Source organism: Lepidochelys kempii, chromosome 8, assembly GCF_965140265.1.
Source record: "Lepidochelys kempii isolate rLepKem1 chromosome 8, rLepKem1.hap2, whole genome shotgun sequence".
In the NCBI taxonomy this organism is placed as follows: domain Eukaryota; kingdom Metazoa; phylum Chordata; order Testudines; family Cheloniidae; genus Lepidochelys; species Lepidochelys kempii.
The window spans coordinates 72,721,563-72,742,960 of NC_133263.1; the positions used below are offsets into that span (position 1 = coordinate 72,721,563).

Below are 21,398 nucleotides of genomic sequence, written 5' to 3' on the forward strand. Positions count from 1 at the left end.
TGGGGTTTTTTTTGGGGGGGGAAGGCAGGGGGAAAAATAGATAATTTAGACATAGCTAAAAATATACTGTCATAATAGAGATCACTGCTTGAAATCCTATATGCAGTTGGAAGGGTTGTTTTTAAAATGTCTAAAATTTCAAATATAATTCCAACAATGAAATGTTTTCACTTGCAATAATACCTCATATTAAATGTCTGCGTGAAATGATTGCCAAATCTGTAACTAAACACTTGTTAATCATTAGTTGTTAATGTACAGCATCATTTCCCCCAAGTGTGGGTCGTGCCACTTACGGAGTAGTGAAAGGATCATGGAAGGCAAATTTCCCCATGGAAAGATGGCAGAGGATGCAACTGGTTTTATCTTCCTGGAGTGGGAGTTTAGCTTTCAAAACTTTAGAAAATGCTGCTATACAGCACAGAAGGACTGCATGGCTCTGGAAACTGGTAGTGGAATACAAAGCTTTTCACCATTGGACCATGCAAATCCAGCCCAGGTTGGTAGTGATCAGAAGTCATTACCATTTGATGGTTGCTTTTTGGCATATAGGAAATCAATCTGTGATCTCACTTCAGATTCCAGGAGATGTGCATCCAAAACCCACCACAGGAGGTACTCTTGTTGGCAATCTGATCAGAGGCACAAAGGACTGAATGTGGCTGATGTTGAACAACTCTCTCACTCTTAGGCCATGTCTACACAACGGGGACCAAAGCGACATAGCTATGGTGCCATAGCTATGTCAGCATAATCCCATAGTGTAGACACCGCCTACAGTGACAGAAGGGGCTTTTCCATTGGTGCAGGAATACCACTTACTCGAGTGACAGTAGCTACGTCAACAAGAGCATTCTTCCATCCACCTCAGTGCACCTACATGGGCAGTTAGGATGGCATACTGTAGAGCTCAGGGGTGGGGATTTTTTACACCCCTGAGAACTGTATCTATGTTGAACTAAGTTTTAAATGTAGACCAGGCCTTTGTGATGGTTTCATGGGTCAGGGTTGAAGTGAACTGGTGGGAAAACGTATGGGAGGGTGCACTGCTATCATCAGTCCTGTGTCTGCCTAGAGGATTTTCATTCCCAAGACACCAATCTGGCACCTTTCTCCAGCAATAAATTCACACTTAAAAAAGAAGTACAGTGCAGTATTCATTAATAACTAGCGTTACCATCATGTCATTATATTCAATGATACATAATTATGATAAGCAAGTTTGAGATTTATAGTTATGCAATTACTCATGAGTAATTATTGTCATACTCACCCAAAATAATTCACAGTAACTATCCATGAAAAACAGCAACAGGAAAAAAATTAGGTTGTACTGATCTGTGTTTTCAAGCTGTATAAACAAATTTAGTAAACCACAAAAGGATGATAGAATCCTTTGAAAGAATACATTGGCTGAACAAAACAGTCTCCAAAACAGCCCAATTTTGTTTTAACTGTTTAGGGTCCCTTTCCCATCAAGATTAATGAAAAGAATTCAATTAAATATAATGTTGCCACTCAGGAGAATAGTTCAATGTTGGGTCATACTCCAAAATTTAACACACCCATTACTTTTTGGTATAGATCACACAAATGCTCAAGCCTGCATGAAAACTATGCAGTACCACAGAGAAAATGGTCTCTTGTAAATAATTTATAAATAGATGTAAAGTTTATGTTTGGCTTATTGTACTGTTTAATATTAGAGGGAGGAAGGGATACCACAAGAATTATCCTCTCTGAAGTATCATTTATTTATGGCACCTTATATCTTTACTACAGGCAGCATTCAAATTATTTTCTCTACCACAGTACACGTGCCCTCACAAGTGACAATTAGGAGGGGCCAAACAGGGAGAAGCTAGGTCAAATTTGGGTTAAAGTTCAAATTTTGCCAAACCCAAATTGTGTCACTGTGTGATGGTCTTCATGTCATGAAGTAAATACTTTCCCATTGTGGTTCTAGCTTAGGAGCCAGCACTCTGAGAAGCTCTGAGACCAGAACATGCAATCCTTTGATCTGGCTATGGGGAAGCAGCTGACCTCCTCCTCATGCTCCAGCACTGAACTCTCTGAAACCAGTATGGCCTGGTGTGTGGTGCAATGTTCAGTTCCTAGAACTAGCTTGGTCTTTTTGCTAAACTGTTCACCCAACCCTACTAAAACCTCCCCAAACATGAGCAACCAGTCCAACGTAAATTAACACCATGGCGGATACTATCATTACACTTTAGGATCTGGAGCTCAGCACAAAAAAAGGCTCATCCACAATAAAATGCTTTCTCCCCCTAAATATCTTCCCCAGGCACAAACGAAAAAGCAGTTTGTAATCTGTGGAAAGATGTCCTTTTGATGAGCTGAAGTTACATTTTTCTGATTCACTAAAGAAACCAATGTGCTCTGCTAGCAAATAGAATACAATCTCACCTTGGGAATCATTTGGAAAAACTGAGACATTTTGCAAAATGTTCATGTTTTGGACATGAAAACTGAAAACTAAGTAGAGCTGTAACAGCACCTGCTGCAGCAGCTGTAGCAGTATCTTCTGGAGAAAAGGGGTGGAAAAATTAAAATTGAACGCGGAGAGAAAAAACGGTAAGCTGAGGGAAAGCAAACGTTTTCCCAAAATGTTCCGGTGGCCCTTCTCTCTACTGGATCTCCTTCCCAACCCAACCTAAAGAAAACAACTGGTAAGTTCTGTAAATAGATCACAGTGAACTTTTAAATTTTGCATCTCCCTAATCTACTCTTTCTCTGATTTAGTCATTACTGGGATCTCAAGACTGTTTCACCAAATCCTCTTTCACTCAAAATAAAAAAAATGCTATGAATATGGCCATGATGCAGTGACACCTCCCAGGCTCTTGTGAAACCCAAACTGTGAAACTACTGTGGCTCAGTAGTGAAAATTTAGACCTTAAATGTACAAGCTAGTGCACAGCGCATGACTCCCACTGATTTTTATAGAAGTTTTCTGCGAAATTGTTACCTGCTGTGCATATGGGCAAATATTTTCCCTAAGCTTGCTTCCTTGATCTTTAGTGGAAGCTCAGTGGGTGCATTCAGGCTTGTAATAAAGAAAAGTAAACATGGGGAATGGTAAATTTTTTTGATATAGTGTTCATGATCCCAGAGGAGGCTGTCCATCTAAGCTTACTATATGCCCTGACACCATATTGGTACTCTGCCAAACTTCCAAAAGCTACTGAAACAATGGGCCAACCTCTCCTCTCAAGTGCACCTATGTAAATATGTACTAAATCAATTTAAGTCAATAGCATTACTCTGCGTTTGCACCAATGTACCTAAGAGTAGAATTGGGCTCTAAATCCTCACGGCCTAAGAAAAAGAAACTGACTTTTCAGGTTCAAGTTAGTTTTAATAACCAACTGGTTATTATCCAGTTCTGCAGCTTTGTAAGGTGATGCTGCTTGCAAATATGGTCTAGAATAGATTGTGGGATCTGACATTTAAGCAGGCAGTTAAAAGTGGGACATGAGGAAACTCAAGCATAAGCAGAGTGAGCCCCAGAGTCTTGTAACAAAGGAGTAAATTGAAGATCAATCTGCCATTCAAACAACTGAAAGCAGGTCATCTGCCCTTGCTCTGCATTTCACCACAACCACTTCCTCTCTGCATGCATAGCCAAATGCTTTCTAATTCAGAGGTTCTTTGCAAGCAATCAACGGTCAGGTGGTTTTGAAAGGCTGAGCTCGGTGCTTCTCAGACAAACACTGGAAAATCATAAAATCTCATTTTCAGAAAACAAGCAAAAATCTACAGGTGATCCAGACAAGTAGCACAGATCGCAGAGATATTCCAAAGGACTTGCGTATGCTGGGCTTTTGCTTACTCAGCCACCATGTTCTAATGCTTCACGGAGCTACACCATTCTGCAAAATTTCCTGGTGGATCATCATCACGTCGGCCCACACTGTGACACAGTCACCTTTAAGACACCACATTTGCAGGATTAACATATAAACATGGCTGCCCACCCCAGCATTATATGCCTAATGCATAAGCAGGGGATGGTGATAAGCCAGATATTTCAGTCCCAGCCCATCTCCACTAAAAAAAAAATCCCGTTCATGACTTTACATTCATAAATACTCTCACAATGTCAAGGGATTTTTTCCCCACATCAATTCATTAGATCTGCTCCCATGAATTATTTATATGCAGTGCTAAAAATGGTTCTGAAACATTACAAGAATTCAATATCAGTTTTCACAGTGGGATTTCATCATTTTAGCACTGGAGCATAATAGCCTAATGCAATACTAATACGATATGGTGCTAATAGGGTACAATGAGAGTTGTCTCTAATATGCAAACATTTCCATGTTGCATTATTATTTCTTTTAAGTTAATATGATATGGTGATAATATGATGAAATGAATTAGCTTCATATCATTGTCTGCATGAATTGCGCATATTAAAAGAATATTTCCCCCCTTCCCCTTGAATTCACTTGGAATGAGCTTGAAAATTTACCCTGTAGTTATGCTTATGTTAATGAGGCTGTTTAGTAGGAAACATTCCTGCTGTTGCTTAGCCAAGTGGAGAAAGAATAGATGCATGTCACTTGTTTTTGGAATGAGAATTCTCTTGGCCTGCTTTTAAAGTTTCTGTCCTAAACATGTTTGCTTCAGTGTTTCTCATTAGCTCATAGCTTCACCACACATTTATGGTATAATCCACAATCAATATTTATCAGGGACCACCTGTATGCAACCACTTGTATATTTCCATTAGAGATAAGCCAAACACTCACTCACAAACATAAACTCTCTCTCCCCCACCCCCACCCCAGTCTGGGCACTTTGGATTAGCCACTTAAATAAAAGCCAGGGAAGAGCCTCGATGGTACAGTTGGTTAATGCACTGTGTGCACTAGGGTTGTATTCTGAAAACCTGGGTCCAGATCCACAATTAGACCTAGTGATAGGTGACCCTTAAAAAGGATCAGAAGTTCATTTTATTCAGGAGATGCATCCAGAAGTGCAGAAACTTCTCCAAACTTTAACTGAAACTCCTTACTCATGAATGCTCCCTCCTTTCAAATGAGCCTGTATGATTTTCTTCATTTCAAACTATCCAGCCTATGATTCAATCCATGTGATGCGTCGTAGGGATATCCAGAGTTGTGAGGCTACACCTGCCCTTAGCATGAGGAAACCTTCTCTGTACCTGACAGGGGTCAGTTCCCTGACTCTCCCAGCCACGGGCAACACAAGCACCCTTCTCTCAGGCCACATGGGTGCCGCTGTCCCTCATGAAAGCTAGACATAAGCAAACATCCCCCCCATGATGTCCAGACCCTTATACACTGGAAACTCACAGAATTACTAGGCCCAGTGTTCCCAAAGGAACACTACATCGCTGTTTCCTAATTGTACCTTCAAACACTGCTCCGCTAACACACAGCACCTAGATTTGTTTCTAGAGAATATATGTTTATTTAGCAGAGAACAGAGATTCATATGGAATCAACAGGTTTCATACTGGAAATACTGGAAACAACAGGTTTCATATAAAATAAATTGCATTCTAGAGCCTAAACTCAATTAATAAGAGCCCTTCTTGTCTACTAATGTACTGCTTACCCCAAAGTCCTTCTTACAGTGTTTTTCAACCAGGAAGACTAAGACCTTCCTTTTATGAGCCAAAGCCCACTGTTAACCTGCCTCCACCTGATGAAAGGTACCAGGGCAACCTTCTACATATACCAGACCAGTCCTTTGCTCTTTACCTGTAAAACAGGATTGGTCTCCCTCCTTCTCCCTTGGCTGTTTCCTCTTCCTGTTAATGTTCCTTCTGAAGTCCCCACAATCTCTTCATTAGCATTTGACTGAGGTCTGTTCTACACTACTGACCTATATTGGTATAATTATGTAACTTGGGGGCGCAAAAAATCCACTCCCGGAGTGACGTAGTTATAACCGACCTAACCTCCCTTGTAGACAGCACTATGTCGGCAGGAGGGTTTCTCCCGCCAGCATAGCTACCGCCTCTAGGGGCAGTGGATTAACTACACTAATGGAAGAGCTCTTCCCTGCCAGCATACAGCCTCTTCATTAAAGTGCTGCATTAAAGACTGTTGCATTGGTGCAACTGGACTGATACAGTACAACTGGACCAGTGCAAACGGACTGATGCAGTGTTTTAAGTGTAGACTTGCCTCAGTAGGTAAACCAACTTCCATTGTAAGACATGCAATATACAATGGTCAGCAAGGGAGATAAGTATCTCCCATCGCCTGTCAGGTAGAATCTGACTTAAGCCACGCTACCTCTGGGGGGTGACCTGCCTTTAACTACAAAGCCTTCAGATCATAATTTTGTATTTTTGTACACACACACACACACACACACACACACATTTCCTTACATACTATCCACAAATACATTTTGCAAAGATTATGAAGACCTGTGTGACACAGGTTTTCAATGGAAATCTTACATGACACACTTTGGTGAACTAGAATGTAAACAGCGGACACGGGCTCCCTGTAACATTTATGTGCCCCTGTCCCTCTGCCAGTTGGCACAAGAGGTCCTTGGTCATATCATATGAACCCTGTGTTCATATCATAACCCTTCATCCAGCTCTTCTTCAGCCCAATGTCATCCTCCTTCCCATTGCTATTCCCGATTTTACAGTATGATGGAATGGGCACATTTCCCAAAGTCTGTCCTCGAGCTGCTTGCATGCTGCACATCACCTACCAGGTGTGAAGATTTACTATTTGCAACCACGGGGCAAACATTCACTGGTCCTGCCGAGAAACTTTTTCCTCCTGACGGTAATGAGCCCTGATCTCTCACAGACATACTCTAACTACCTAAGAGCACATTTCAAAGTACCCCTCAGTTCTCTGCTGTGACAGCTGAGCCATTCAGTGAAGTGCAGGCATCATCCCTGAAGTCCTGCTGCTGCTTTGCAGCTCCCTACTGGCATGTGAGTGACACAATCTGGGGCACTGAGAAGCTTCCCCCACAGGGCCTATTTCTCTGGAAGAGCTATTCTACTCATTTAAACATATATACCTGGAATTTCTTTTATTTGATTGTATTTGGTAATTTTCCTGAGTTGGATAGCATCTCAGGAGCCCCAGGGGCCAACCCCCATTACACACACTGTGATATTGGAGACTGTTCCTTTAAGGGCTGAGCTTTCCAGACACGGAGCCTGGGTGGGGCACTGTGAAGCTCTAGTTGTTATGTACAGCCAATTAAAACCAGACACAGACTAAGCAGAGTTCTTGCAAGCACTGAGTGATCACTGAACAACACCACACTATTGTTTAGCTGAAAGATTTTATAGTTACCATTGAGGCTTTTCCAGGTTTTGTCTATGAAAAGGTTGAAACTAAGAACATAGAACATGGGGGAAGAGTGTCCCTAAAGCTCTCCAGCCCAATTTTCTACCTTGCATACCTAGGTGACTGGCTTGAAACACCTGAGACCTACAAAACTTATCACAGACTTCAGTGGGAAGGCACTGTGGTCATCTAATGAAGCAAGCACAGAAGTGGGCCACAGGAACTCCTGGGGCTGGCACTGAGACTCATTTACCAGGGCCAGATTCACAAGGGGGACTTAGCTTGGGCTTTGTATTGTGCCCTCCCTCCAAGTGGAATTCACAGCTCCAAGTTAGGTGCCCAGGCTCCCTGTCTAATGCATGGGGCAAGTTGGGTGCCTGAAAGAGGAATTCACAGATGCTCAGCACACTGAGTAAGGAACTGCCTAAGCCAGCCAGAAGGAAATGCCAAGGCCTAGCCCCTCAGACTGAGTTAGGTGCCTAGCTCCAGGCCGGAGGGCAGCACCTAGCTCCACTCCACTGCTGTGTATTGTGTGGGGCCTGGTCTGGTAGACATGCTGTAAAGCTGTCTCTGAGACACATCTACTAGATCGGGCCCTGGAGGTCAGATGGATGAGGGACCCTACCTTGTGAACCTGCTGGGGTTTAGGTGTGAATGAAGGTGTGAGGCCACGCTGCTGAGTGGTGTCAGGACTGAGGCAGCTCGGTGCATGCCTATCAGCAGAAAGTTAAGTACCTAGGGGACATTATCAGGGGAAACTTAGGTGCCTAGGGAATTAAGGCACCTACAGGATTAGGTGGCAGCTGAATGGGGGCTTTTGAATGCCAATGGTGCCTAAATGTTGGATTTAGGTGACTAAAGGGCAGTTAGGTGCTTAAACCCCCTTGTGAATAAGGCTCTAAGCCCTTTTACATGGAATTAATGTAGACAGGAATCAAGCCCACTTCATTCTCCTATTATGGCCACTTTTGACTTGCTGTGTGGCCTTGAGCAAGTCATTTAGGGCATGATCCTGCTCCCAATGAAGACAACTGGAATTTTGCTATTGAGTTAGTTGGAGTCAGGTATGGATCATTTCCCCTCCATGTTTCTGTTTCCCCATCTGTAAAATGGTGATGATAGCACTTGCCCTTCCACACAAGAGTGTTGTGAGAATTCAACTAGCTGATGTTTCTACAGCCTTGTGAAGATGTAAAGTTCTATAACAACACTTACTGTTATTTCCTCCCTTGCAAAGCTGAGGGGAGGAAGGACTGAGTGTAAGGATCTGTGGACTAGAAGTCGGGTCTGCAGAGCCTGGGATGGCTGACATTCCCACCATGCCACTGGGAGGCCATGAAGATCCCCAGCCAGGGAGTACTGTGAAGAGTAGGCACCGCAGGAAGTACCGCCCAAGGGATCCAGAGTGACAATACCCTGTGGCCCTCTGATTGGCCAAGAACACTATTTAACCATGGAGGGTAGTCCAGGAAGTTGTCTGGACAACCACACAGACTTCTGGTCTGCTGTGACTTCAGACCTCACCTCATCTCCTGATCTCTAGTCTCTGATCCCAGCCTGACTCTGACTCTTGCCTCCTCACTTTAGCCTGGTCTCTAACCCTGACTCTTGCTTCTTTGAACTCAGCTCTAGCAATCCCTCTGACCCCTGCTCACCAACTACAGTCCTTGATGTGTGGACCCCAGCCCAGCTGTGACCTGTAGGACAGACTGCCTACACTCCAGTCCCTTACACTGAGAACCAAGATACTCCCAGCCTATCTTCACATAACCTTCAAATAACAGCTTGATTGAATTTAAGTTCGTATTTATAGGACCGTCAATTCATATGAAGTTGCCCAGTGAAACCTTAAAAGCGAGGCTGGCAGCACAAGGTACAACAATGCTGAAAACTTTCCTTAATGTGATGAGGGTTTAAAATGTCATAAATAAAAGGATCTGGTGTTGTGTATGTGTTTTTTTAATTGTCAGATTTCCAAAGCTACTGTATATAATTCCTTGTATAATCAGAGCTTAAATTTAGAAGAAACTCATATGAATGACATTTCCTCTCTATTTTGAATGGGGATTATTTTTAAGAGGATACAGGACCTGGAAGTATTTCAATGGGACTGATATTTAAAGCACATTTAATGGTATTTATATTTTAATCTTCTTATTGACTAAACTTTAAAGAAAGCTGCAAGTAATTCAGCAATGATTAAAATTATTAGAAATTCTTTAATGGTAATAAAATGAGCAAAGATGATTGTTCAGTTGATTCTTGAATATTATGAAAATGAGACTGATTATTAGGGCATCAGTGACCACTGCCTTCCACATCAAATGTTGGAGAAAAATGATCCTGGGAACTCATTTTCCAAATATTGTTAAAACTTTGTGCTTCATGTAAATCTAGACTTCACCAACAGACACCGGAGCGACCAGCTACAATGACCCAAATGAACAAAAGTCTTTGCAACTGAGCTGATGAAGAGAAATCATTCCCAGAGAGAGAGAGACAGACAGAGAGGTTAGTCAAGAAATTCTTGTAGCTTTCATTCTGTGATTTCTAGCCTGAATGCAAAATGAGATAATGCAGGTTCTCTCAGGAAAGAACAACTCACGCTGAAGACCTCTCAGACAGAAAACACTGTATGGCAACTTTTCCTAAACTTTGAAGATCTAGGGCCAAATTATGTTCTTAATGATATTGCTATAATCCCACTGACTTGGTACCAGTGGGAATGAGAGTGTACACTTCATCCTGCTTCCATTGAAGTCATTGGCAAAATGCCCATTGACTTGAAACAGAACAGGATTGAAGCTTTGTTTCCTAAAGTTTATATGAACTTCTTCTCTGCTTCATTCCTGAAACAGCCTGCAGACAACTCCCTGGTTATTGTTCTTCTCACACACTGCCTAACCCCAGGAGCAAGAAGCTACTTCCTTAGAAGTCTAGGTATTAATTAGCACTGAACCTGTTTAACCCACATGCTCTTTCACACAGCTTCATAATGAATTCCAAACAACCTCAAGTTGTAACAGTTATTATTTTCCTAGATTAGAGCAGATATTAGTTCTCTTGAAATTAGAATCAACGATCTAGCAAATGCCTCTTTCCAAAGAAACCATATTCTGAAGTTTATTGCCACATATGTATGAAGGATTTGGGATACATGACGCAGAAGGTAATATCATGTGTAGGTATCCTTCTCACACACTGCTTTCTAAAGTACTCCCCTAAACAGGAATTAAACTGTGAGGAGGGGGAAGTGGTGATACTCTGAAAACAAAAATCAATTGCTCTCTCTCATATTTGCAGCATTACCTTCCCAGTCTTTTCCAGTTTCTTTCACAGAAAAGCCATATGGCAGTGCCATGTAAACTGGTGGCCACATGATATTTTTGTAATCATAATTTGTCACAATACTTCCACAAGCAGCAATATTCTCTTGCCTATAGACGTTTTTAAAATAAAAAAATAAAAAAGCAAGATGTGTATGGGCAAACCCTTAGTGCAAGTCTCCACTTTGTATGATTCACTTCCTGTTTGCAGAAATCTATGTTTCCAGTGAGGTCCTACAGAGCTAGGTTCTTGGCCCTACACTATTTAACATTTTTATCAGCAACCTGGAAGAAAACAAAACAAATTTTTGATAAAATTTGAAGACGACACAAAAATTGGGGCAGTGATAAATAATGAAGAGGACAGGTCACCAATTCAGAGTGATCTGGATCACTTGGTAAACTGGGTACAAGCAACCAATACGTGTTTTAATACAGCTAAATATAAATGTATACATCTAGGAAAAAAGAATGTAGGCTTTACTTACAGGTTGGGGACTCTGCTCTGGGAAGCAGTGATTCTGAAAACCATTTGGGGGTCATGGTGCATAATCAGCTGAATATGAGCTTCCAATGTGATGCTGTGACCAAAAGAGCTAATGCAATCCTGAGATGTATAAACAGGGGAATCTCAAGTAGGAGTAGAATGGTTATTGTTCCTTTATATTTGGCATTGGTATGAATGCTGCTGGAATACAGTGTCCAATTCTTGTGCTCACAATTCAAAAAGGATGTTGATCAATTGGAGAGGGTTCAGAGAAGAGCCTTGAGAATGATTGAAGGATTAAAAATTATTCCGTATAGTGATAGAATTGAAGAGCTCAATCTATTTAATTTAAAGAGAAGGTTAAGGGGTGACTTGATTACAGTTTATAAGTATCTACATGGGGAACAAATATTTAATAATGAGGATGATATGATCCAATGGCTGAAAGTTGAAGCTAGACAAATTCAGACTAGACAAACCATAATTTTTCAAAAGTGATGGAAATTAACCATTGGAACAATTTACAAAGGATGAATTTTCCATCACTGACTGACAATTTTAAAATCAAGATTGTATGTTTTCTAAATTACATGCTCTCGGAATTATGTGGGGGGAAGTGTTTATGGCCTGTGTTAAACATTTATTTCTACACTAATAGACCTGATTCTGGAAGGCCTTCATCTGTGAGTAACACTAGTTGACATGAGTAATTCCTATTGTCTTCAATGGCTCTGTTAACACAAGTATTTCTTACTTACACAAGTAAACATGGCAAGACTGGACCATTCATTATTAAACTGGAAATCAAAGGTTCTTAGCTTTACCACGGCTATGGCCCCATTACATGTGGAAAACAATTCCAACTATCAGGAATAATTATAAACAAAGCCCAGCTAATTATACAAGGCTTTCTCAGCTGCCCTAATTATGGCTCAGTTCAATGCTATTTGCTTGTTTTTTGTTTTTGCTTTAGTTTTTTAATTGTGACTAGATTTAGCAGAAGCTTGCCTGGCAAACAAATAATGCGATCAGTGTTCCAGAAGGAATCTGATTAATAAAATTATTCACCAATCATTTATTTTCCCTGATTTATATAATTCTTGAGCCTGTCTCTGACACAGAAAGAGAGGAATGTAAATTACATTGTGTACATCTTCAAAAAAGCCAATGTCCCCACCTACCTCAAAGATCCTACAACCTAAAGGCCAGATCCTGCACTGAGGACGCAGAGGATCAAGGCCTTAGTCAGACAACTCTGATAACATGGGGGAACAGTTCAGGTAGGTGAAGAGAATAATGCCCGAATAATGCAGTGAGCTCTACATAGGTAGACCCCTGCACTCACTACGATCCTCATTAACTTCAATAGCACTACTCACAATGTCTACAATTAAACACACCTGTAAGTCTTTGAAGGTCAGAGTCTATCTCTAACGGGGGAATGGTTGGGCATGAGCAGGTGAGGAGATCAAGGCCCTAATACAGTAATGAGCTCCACATATGCATGGAATTCATTGCCTTCAGTAGGGATCCACATCGTTTATTACTGGGTGAAGCTCATAGTTACTGGAATCAACTTCAAAAGCTTCTCCAAAGAAATGGGTTTCTCAGAGGCATTTGGAGGAAGAGAAAGTGAGCATTTGATGCACGGATGTGGGAGGCTCTTCCAAAGCTTGGGGGATAGCATGATAGAAGGTGTGAAACCAAGAGTAGGAAGAAGAGTCATTTATTTTAGATGCTTGTATTTCAATCCCAACAAAGCTCTTTTAAGTTACCGCTAGTTCCGTGATGAATGATTGCACTTTAAATAGGAAAACAATTGCTAAATATGTATTTAAACCATACTCTGCTTGCCTTATATTTGAAGAGTAAAGGGTTTTTTTATGGATTGAAGAAAGAAATCAAGCACGTTTCTCTTCTTGTTGATCAATACCCTTAATATGCTTATAAATTATTGATATTCTGCTTACAAATTAACTGCCTCTGAAGAGGCATAATTGCACAATACTGTTGAAAGGGAAACGGTTCAAAAAGTGGAAGGTTTCTTTGCTTTTTTAAAAAAGTTTTCTGGTGACTTATGAGGGCAGCTGGGAAGCCACATTGTGTTATTTAACGCAATACATTAACTGTGATTTACTTTTTAATTTTTCTTGCTTCTGTGGCAGCATAAAGGGACCTTGCTATATAACTGCTAATCAGTCAAAGGTCCATACCATGTGGCCTTATCACAAGCCTCCTAGAAATGGGACTTTTTCCAAGATGAAAAAGATTTGGGTAGGAAGAAGAGGGCTGAGCTGACAGAGGAGTCAGTCTATACAGATATAACTGCAGGATTGGTCCATAAAATGTTACAAAATATTCCTAATACTAATAATGCTGTACTATTATTGTTTCTTCACAGATACCATTGATTAGTGTCAAAGAGAACATATATTTTGTTTCTACTTAATATCCTGAGCTATTTTCATTTAGTTGCATTTCATTAACTGATTTTTATATTAGATAATAATATACTACAAAGTTTTCTAAAATGCATGTCATTTTTACGTGTCTCATTTTCAAAACGAAGAGGACCGAGATCACAAATCCGTGTCTAGGGACTGTCAAACCTTTAGTATAGCTCTGCATCTGGATCTTTTAGCTATCTATCTAGCTATCAACCATCAAGTCTTCTTCTGTCTACTTTGATAAACTAGAATTCAATATCCCTAGTCCAAAAAAGATCATCAGTATCAGATTTTAAAGTTCATGAATTCCTCTTAAAATCACCAGACAAAGGGAGCCTACCTATCAGTAAGAGACTGGAGATTTGGAACCCCACATATATGTCCAAGAAGCTCAGTTCCATTCCTGGCCGTGTTACAGGTGATGTGGAATTGCCCTTTGTTTGTTTGTACAATGCTGGTCACAGTGCAACCCTAATTTCTGATTGGGACCTCTAGGAACTACGGTAATATAAATAATATTAAGTGAGACAAATTCTGCCCCAATTTATACCCCTTTCAGTTCCATTGTATTGGATTCAATGGGGTAGGACAGAAGGCATGCCTGACATTGTTTTCTAGTGTCTCACCCGGTGATTCTAGTAGTAGCATTCTAGCAGAGGGAGCTGGTGAAGGCATGTGGAGAAACGGACAAGTGAAGGCAGATGAATGGAAGCACAATGATCCTTGGGGCTCCAAGATAGGATTTAAGGAATCCCTAAATAGAAAATGAAAGCTAATGACAACAATAAAAACAATTACACTAAACAACAGACTAAACATTTGAACAAATATTTGCACGACAAAATAGATACTGATGTCTATTATTAGCAGATGGGGACTGTATGTCTCAGGCAACTGCTAAAAAGTATATGTAGCTTTTCACCTCCAAGTCACTGGTTTATATTTGGCTCAGGTTAGTAGTGTTCCAAAGTTATCTGAGTAATACCATTCAGTAATTAATTGTGAAATTAGTTTGTAGTCTTAGTCTGCTTCTCTTGTTTATGTCCGCATTCTCACATTTGGCACCCTGCTGGCACATTTAGCAGAAGGGCCTGACTGTATGTGGATAATGTACTACATTCACCCCTGAAATTTAGCATGCCAAGACTAGGCATGCTGCCAGGCTGTTTTAGGGAAGTATGTACTAGTTCTTTGGATAGATAACTTTAATTTCCAGAGCTGTCAAACCATAGGCATCAATGTCAACTATGGGGGTAGTTTTTGTATTGTGCAATTCTGATCACTAGGCACTGGAAAGAGACACCACTGAAATACTATCCAATGGCAACAATTTTCAATTATTACCATCCTAATTCAAACAAACCACAAAGAATTAACATCCCTTTATCTATAATTTTTCTTTCGTTTATGTCAACTTAGGACAGACCTTGATCAACCTTATTTAACATTCTACAGCCCTTAAAGAACATTTTTTAAAACAGAACATTAGCTTATATCCCAAAACAAATGCTGGCTTTCAGCAGCCTCTTGTGTATTCTAGTAAAATAGCAGGAAGAACAACCTGGAATTAGACTGCTTAAATTTTCCATCTCCAATTTGATCACAATCCTCATTATCACCAATGTAAATAGCATGTTACATGAGCCATAGAATTTTATGACTGCATACATCTTCTAGATGGGGAAGAATAAAAGATTTCCAAGGCAGCTGGGAAGTACAGACAGAAATTGTAGCAGTTGTGTGGGTGGTAAGAACAGAGCAGACCTTTATAGAATTAAAACTCAAGGTTGCATCTACAATAGACTTTTCAGCCATAGCTGAGAGTAGATTTAAATTGTCGGTTGCCCCTAACCTTGTTAGAGACTCATGCTGTCGAGTGGCTGAAGGAATGGAGGATGAAAGGGTCCTAGTGCGTTCTCCTGAAAGAAAAGAAAAAGGTGTCTGAGCTAGAGAAAAAATACAGGAAAACTGCAGAGTTTTTTTTAGAAAGGTGTAGTTTGCAAGAGATGAATTTACTTCATCTAAATTATCCTTAATGAGACGCTAACATGGTAGCTTATGAGTTTAACAAATTATCCAAAAAATTCAAGAGGGAGCTGAATTTCAGATGGATAGGGAAATGTCTCCTTGCAATCCTATCCAACATTGGGAAGGGAGTGGGGATGGTGCTCTCTCATAGCTCAGTCAATTTAATCAACCCTGATTACCTAATGGGATTCTCCATAGCACCCTGTGGTCCTAGAGCTACATGAAACTCTTCTGGGCATCTTCTGAGACTCTTGTGAAACAGAAGGATGTGATTGGCGCTGTGCTTGCTGTGGTCACAGGAGGGTTCCTCACACTGTTCCTCTCATGCAAGTTGATGTGGGAGCACTAAGCAAACAGAATGGAGTTATGAGGATCCCTCCTTAATTCTGCATCTCAGTAGCTGTAGAAAAGAAAGTGGAAGAAAAGAAATGCCAACATTCCTGCCTATCAACTAGGATGGGGGTAAGCAGCAAAGCGGGAAGGAGAGAGAGAGAGAAAAATAGATGGTGTTGAATGGATAACACAAAATAATCATGATGTGGTGTCCAAATATTTGCAACATTTGCATCATGGTGTTACATCAACACATGGTGCAGTCATGTTGAGCATCACAAAACAATGCCAGGGCATCACTTCATGATTAATTCATGGCTCTCTGTGACTCCATTCGTTGATGAAGTGGCTGTTCAGCTCTGTAAGGCTGATTGCCACTGCCCAAATCTTCACTCAGCAATGACATTGAACTGAAATCTTCTGGAATTTTGAAAAATGTTGGTATATTATTTTAAGAGCATGTTTAATACAGCTGTACGCCTGATATTTTAGGATTTGAAAAAAATGGAAATACATAACCGTCATAAGAAAGGCTCTTCTCACAGTATTTTCAAGTTGGACAAAATCAAGTCATTTTGCAAACCCTACTCTAAGGCTTTATACTTACCCCATTTACATGGTGTTTAACCACCTCTGGGGTATCTAAATACCCCATCACCCAACAGGTTTGACTAATTTTTTGGATGCTTATCCTATTGAAATTGGATGCCAAATCTGTGGAGAATCACTTATTACTAACTAGAGCTTGGTGAATAGTTTGACTTTTTGGTTCAGTTGCCAAACCGAAGAATTGAAAAAAATATTCATTTTGGGTTGAACAGAACGTTTTGTTTGTCCTGAAACTAAATGTTTTGTTTCATATCCAGGTGTTTTTTACCCTTTTGTTTTGTTTTGATTGTTTAGATAGAGCTAAACTTTGAAATAAAACATTGTTTCGGAATGAAAAGCTGAAACATTTCATTTCCAAAAAAGTCAAAACATTTTGTTTTGACATTTTCAAATTCTACCCCTCCTCTTTTCTTCACCTGAAAACTATTTGCCAAATTTTACCTAAATTCATGAACAGTGTCAGTCAACATGAAACTGCATTTTTCAATGCAAAAACTATTGGCCAAAAAAAATGTCACCCAGATCCACTTATTACTAAAGAACCTCCTGGTCCCAAGTTATAGGCTTGAAATAGCTGTGCTTGTAGGTATGCTGATTCATTGGAATAGCCACATAGCTGTACATATATATACAACACAGTGTTATTTCTACACATTTCTCATTTGAATGCAACACCCTTATTTTGCCCTGTACAGAGCAGTTATTCATTTCCAAATAGAAGCCTACATTTTCTTGAATTCATAAACTATAAACTATATTAAATAAACTGCAAACTGACTGATGATGAGTGCTGCTCTTATAGGCTAATTTCTCTTCTAAACTGTGCTATGAACATTCTAGCTAATGGGCTGGTGACAAGACTAAACAGGGATAATAGCAGACTTAATAAAGAAAGACAAATGGGATTAATTAAAAACTGGCATTCAGCAGATAATCTTTGGAGAGTTCTCACCTCAATCTACATGACCCCATCAAAAATAGAAGTCTTATGCTGTTTTTATCAGTGGATGTTGAGCCAGTCCAATTGAAATCCATAGCTGAGATATTAAATACATTTGACTTTGGGCTGGAGATTCTCTGTTTCTAAGATATGTCCTCCTTGGAGAAGGGGGTGGGGGGGTTCCGAGCCATTCACAAGGTTAAAAACATACCCACTATTGCTATTATTTTTCCAATTTGTATTGTTTGTACTTCAACCTCTTATATATAGCATAAGAAAACATCCCCAAATTAAAGGCTCTTGGCTAATAACACTCAGTAAAGTCTTTGCACCTTATGTGTAGAACATGTAATGCACTGCTTAATCTGCTGAGGCCCAATGCTGGGGAAAAGAATGACAATGAGAGAGAGAGAGAGAGAGAGAAGAAATCTAACAATTAGATCCCCAGGCTTTGGCAGGTTCAGTGTTTAGAATTCAAATCCAAATTCAGATCCAAATTTTACAGACAGCCTTTATATCTATAATACACCAAGTTAAAACCATAATTCAAACACCTTCAGAATTTGGGGTGTTAAATCCAGATTTAGCTCTGAATTCTCTGGCCCCACCTCTAATAATAATGCAAGGAACTTAAAACAATGTACGTAGGTGAATCAGTTTTCTCCAATAGCTTTCTTTTATCATGTTAAAAGGTAAGATATTACCAATTTGAGCAGGTATTTCCCTAGCCCCTATAACAGAATACATCTCAAAGCAGTAACATTTGACCTACAGGTGAAATGCTGTTGTCTAACTGCACTACTATAACACAGAGGCTTCCATGTTCTGGTTGGCCATTCTCTTAGATTACACATTTGGTCCAAGCACTGGGGAAATCAGTATACTGCTTCTGTTCTAACTTCTCTCTCTCCTTTTGTGCTGGTCAGTTTCAGGATTCTGTCTCTATACCTGAAATCCATGACAGAAATGACTACCTTACTGGGTTTGCTAAGGGCCAAATCCAGGATCCACTGAAGCCAACAGAAGGACCACCATTGTCGTCAGTGGATTTCACATCAGGACCCAAAACCTGTACTCATTCTCTGTTTTGGTAGCCTTCTCTTATTGTAGGCACTCCTCGTTTCTCTGACACCGTAGCCTTTGTTCAGAAAAGGATTCCCCTTCTTCTCATTCCTTCCCTGATAGGGAGCCCAAGATTCTGAGTTTATTTGCTCTCATCTGGCTAGCTAATACCTTGTTCTGCAGTAGCTTATGTACTGCCACCACCACATCCAATCTGTGGGAAGTCACATGGTTTTCTCATTATGTTCTTCAAGCTTTGTTCTGAGCAGGACACATTTTGTTTTGAAGTATACAAATATGTTTCAGCTGGCTGCACCTTCTTCAGCATGTGGCCATACATAGTGCCTAAATTTGCTAAGGCAGTTTGAACATAGTCTGATTGCTAATTAATGTCCTTTAATAATTCTGACCTTTCAAACTTGTCTTCTAGCATTGCTATTATAGAGGCCTGCTGTGTGTATACTTACTTCTGATAGGGTTTATCTCGCCTGTGACTCTTCTATTATCACTGGACCTCCAGCCAGCATAAGCATTGCTCTTTGGATTGGAAATAGTGCTGGCTGGCATTTTAGAGTTGCTTTGAGGCATTTTTGCTAGCTTGGTTTTAAATCTCAGCCATCACAGTTTACCCTTGTAAAGAAAATAGTGATGGTGATGGGTGGTTTGTTAATAAGTGGGAATGACCAAAAAAGCTTTAAGAGTGCTGCAAGTTTAGCTGCTCTGTGTTCATTTGGCTCCCCCGCAAGCCCCATCCATATAATGTGAAGCCTTTTCCTGATAAGAGTATGTCTACACTGGAACTGGAAGCATGCCTCCCAACCTGGCTAGACAGACTCACACTAGTAGGCTCCAGCTAGTGCATGAAAAATAGTGTGAATGTTGCAGCTTGGGCTCTCAAGCCTAGGAGGCCAGGTGGGTTTGAAAGCTCAAGCCACAACATTCACACTATTCACGACATCTGGGCTGGGGGTGTGGGCTCTGGGGTGGGGCTGGGGATGAGGGGTTAAGACTGCAGGAAGGGGCTCTGGGTTTGGGGAGGGTCAGGGATGGGGCAGGGGATTGGGCCGTGGGGTTGGGGCATGGGCTTATCTCTGGCAGCTCCTGGTCAGCAGCACTGTGGAGGGTGCTAAGGCAGGCTTCCTGCCTCTTCTGGCACCACAGACCACGCTGCACCCCAGAAGCGGCCAGCAGCAGGTCCGGCTCCTAGGTGGAGGTGCGGAAGCAGCTCTGTGTGGCTCTCACTCACAGGCACCACCCCCTCCAGCTCCCATTCGCCCGTTTCTGGCCAATGGGAGTTTGGAGCCAGTACTCGGAGCAGGAGCAGCGCGTGGAGCCCCATGGCCCCCTGCCTAGGAGCCAGACCTGCTGTTGGCCACTTCCGGGGCACAGCATGGTGTCAGAACAGGTAGGAACTAGCCTGCCTTAGCCGGGCAGCACTGCCGATGGGACTTTTAATGGCCTGGTTGGTGGTGCTGACCAGAGCCACTGCGACCCAGCGCCTTCCATTCCACAACCCAGTTCTGGGTCATGACCTATGGTTTGAAAACCACTGATCTAGTCCAGTCCCCGGAACTCAAGGCAGGACTACATAATAACTGGAGCATTCCTGACAGGCAGTTGTCTAACCTGTTCTTAAAAGCCTCCAATGTATGGACCTATCATCTCAGTCCTAAATATAATCCTTCCACGTCAAGCTTGAGGCACCAAGCTGCTGGCCATACACAGCTATTCTTTGCATTTAGGTCTTGGATCTCCGAGGCTATTGAGCCAACACCTTTCACAAATACTACAAATGCAATAACACTTACACAAGGTTTGTCAGTTGAGCTTAAAACTTGAAGTTGAGTCAGTTGAGAGGCCTGGTATGGCAGCTAGTATTCTCTATTTTTATCCTCCATCAGTCATCAGGATCCCCAATAATATCCTTGGCTGGATCAATATAGTGGTGTTTCTGGTTTCATGGTTAATTCAGAAAGTGCTGCAAAGGAATAAAAATAGGTGTGAAGCCTAACAATGCTATGATCTTACACTGGAGAAAAGATAGCATGTTCACAAACCAATGTAACTCCTCAACACTTTAAGAACAGGGAATAGGACAGTAGTCTGTCTAGGTTGGTTCTCATATGGCCCTCATTACTATGGTATCTGAGCATCTCGAAAATATTCATGGATTTATCTTCACTTCTATTTCACAGATGGGGGAAAACTAAGGAGAAAAATTAAGTGATTTACCAAGACTTCCAAGGGAACGTATGTCAGAACTAGGACAGGAATACAGGAACCCCTAATTATCAGTCGTAGGCTTTGTCCAGTAGACCATGCAGCTTCTCATGCCATCAAATTGCCCCATTTTGGGGCAGACAACACATTGACTGGTCAGCAGAACAACTGACTCTGCCACTGATGGCTTTATGCCTGCCATATGCTTCCTCCCAGTTGGCTTCCTGTGGCAATCAGGCAGCACTGCACTTCACAGCCACAAACAGATTTGGGGTCTTCTCAAAAAAGGAGGGACTTGTGGCTTCAGTTTTCACACAGCCTAATGGCTAGCCCTGGGAGGCTGCCCTGGGGACTGAGAATAACTTTATCTTTAGGAAAAAAATAGTGACACACCTTCAACCCCAGTGATGGCTTTACATTGATGTATATCAATTCATGTTGTTAAGGTGATACATACGGGAGAGGGATAGAAACTTGTTTGTAACAAAATGAAAGCTGAGAATCTCCTTTACATTTGTGGGCCCTCCAAAACTAGGCTTTAAGGGCTTGATAGGCCCCAAAATCCAGGTCTTATGAACCTAAGATTCATCGTTTCCTGTTATGCACTTAGATGAACAA

General features: G+C 41.1%; 1 long non-coding RNA gene across 2 annotated transcripts in view; it reads right to left on the bottom strand.

Annotated features, from left to right (window-relative positions):
- LOC140916056 (uncharacterized) overlaps positions 1-20,534 on the bottom strand; it is a 93,296-nt gene extending 72,762 nt beyond the window's left edge. For both annotated transcript variants that reach the window (XR_012160406.1, XR_012160407.1), the window contains exon 1: positions 20,369-20,534. This is a non-coding gene — a long non-coding RNA (uncharacterized lncRNA). The remainder of the gene's footprint in view (positions 1-20,368) is intronic.
- Positions 20,535-21,398: the final 864 nt, after the last annotated feature.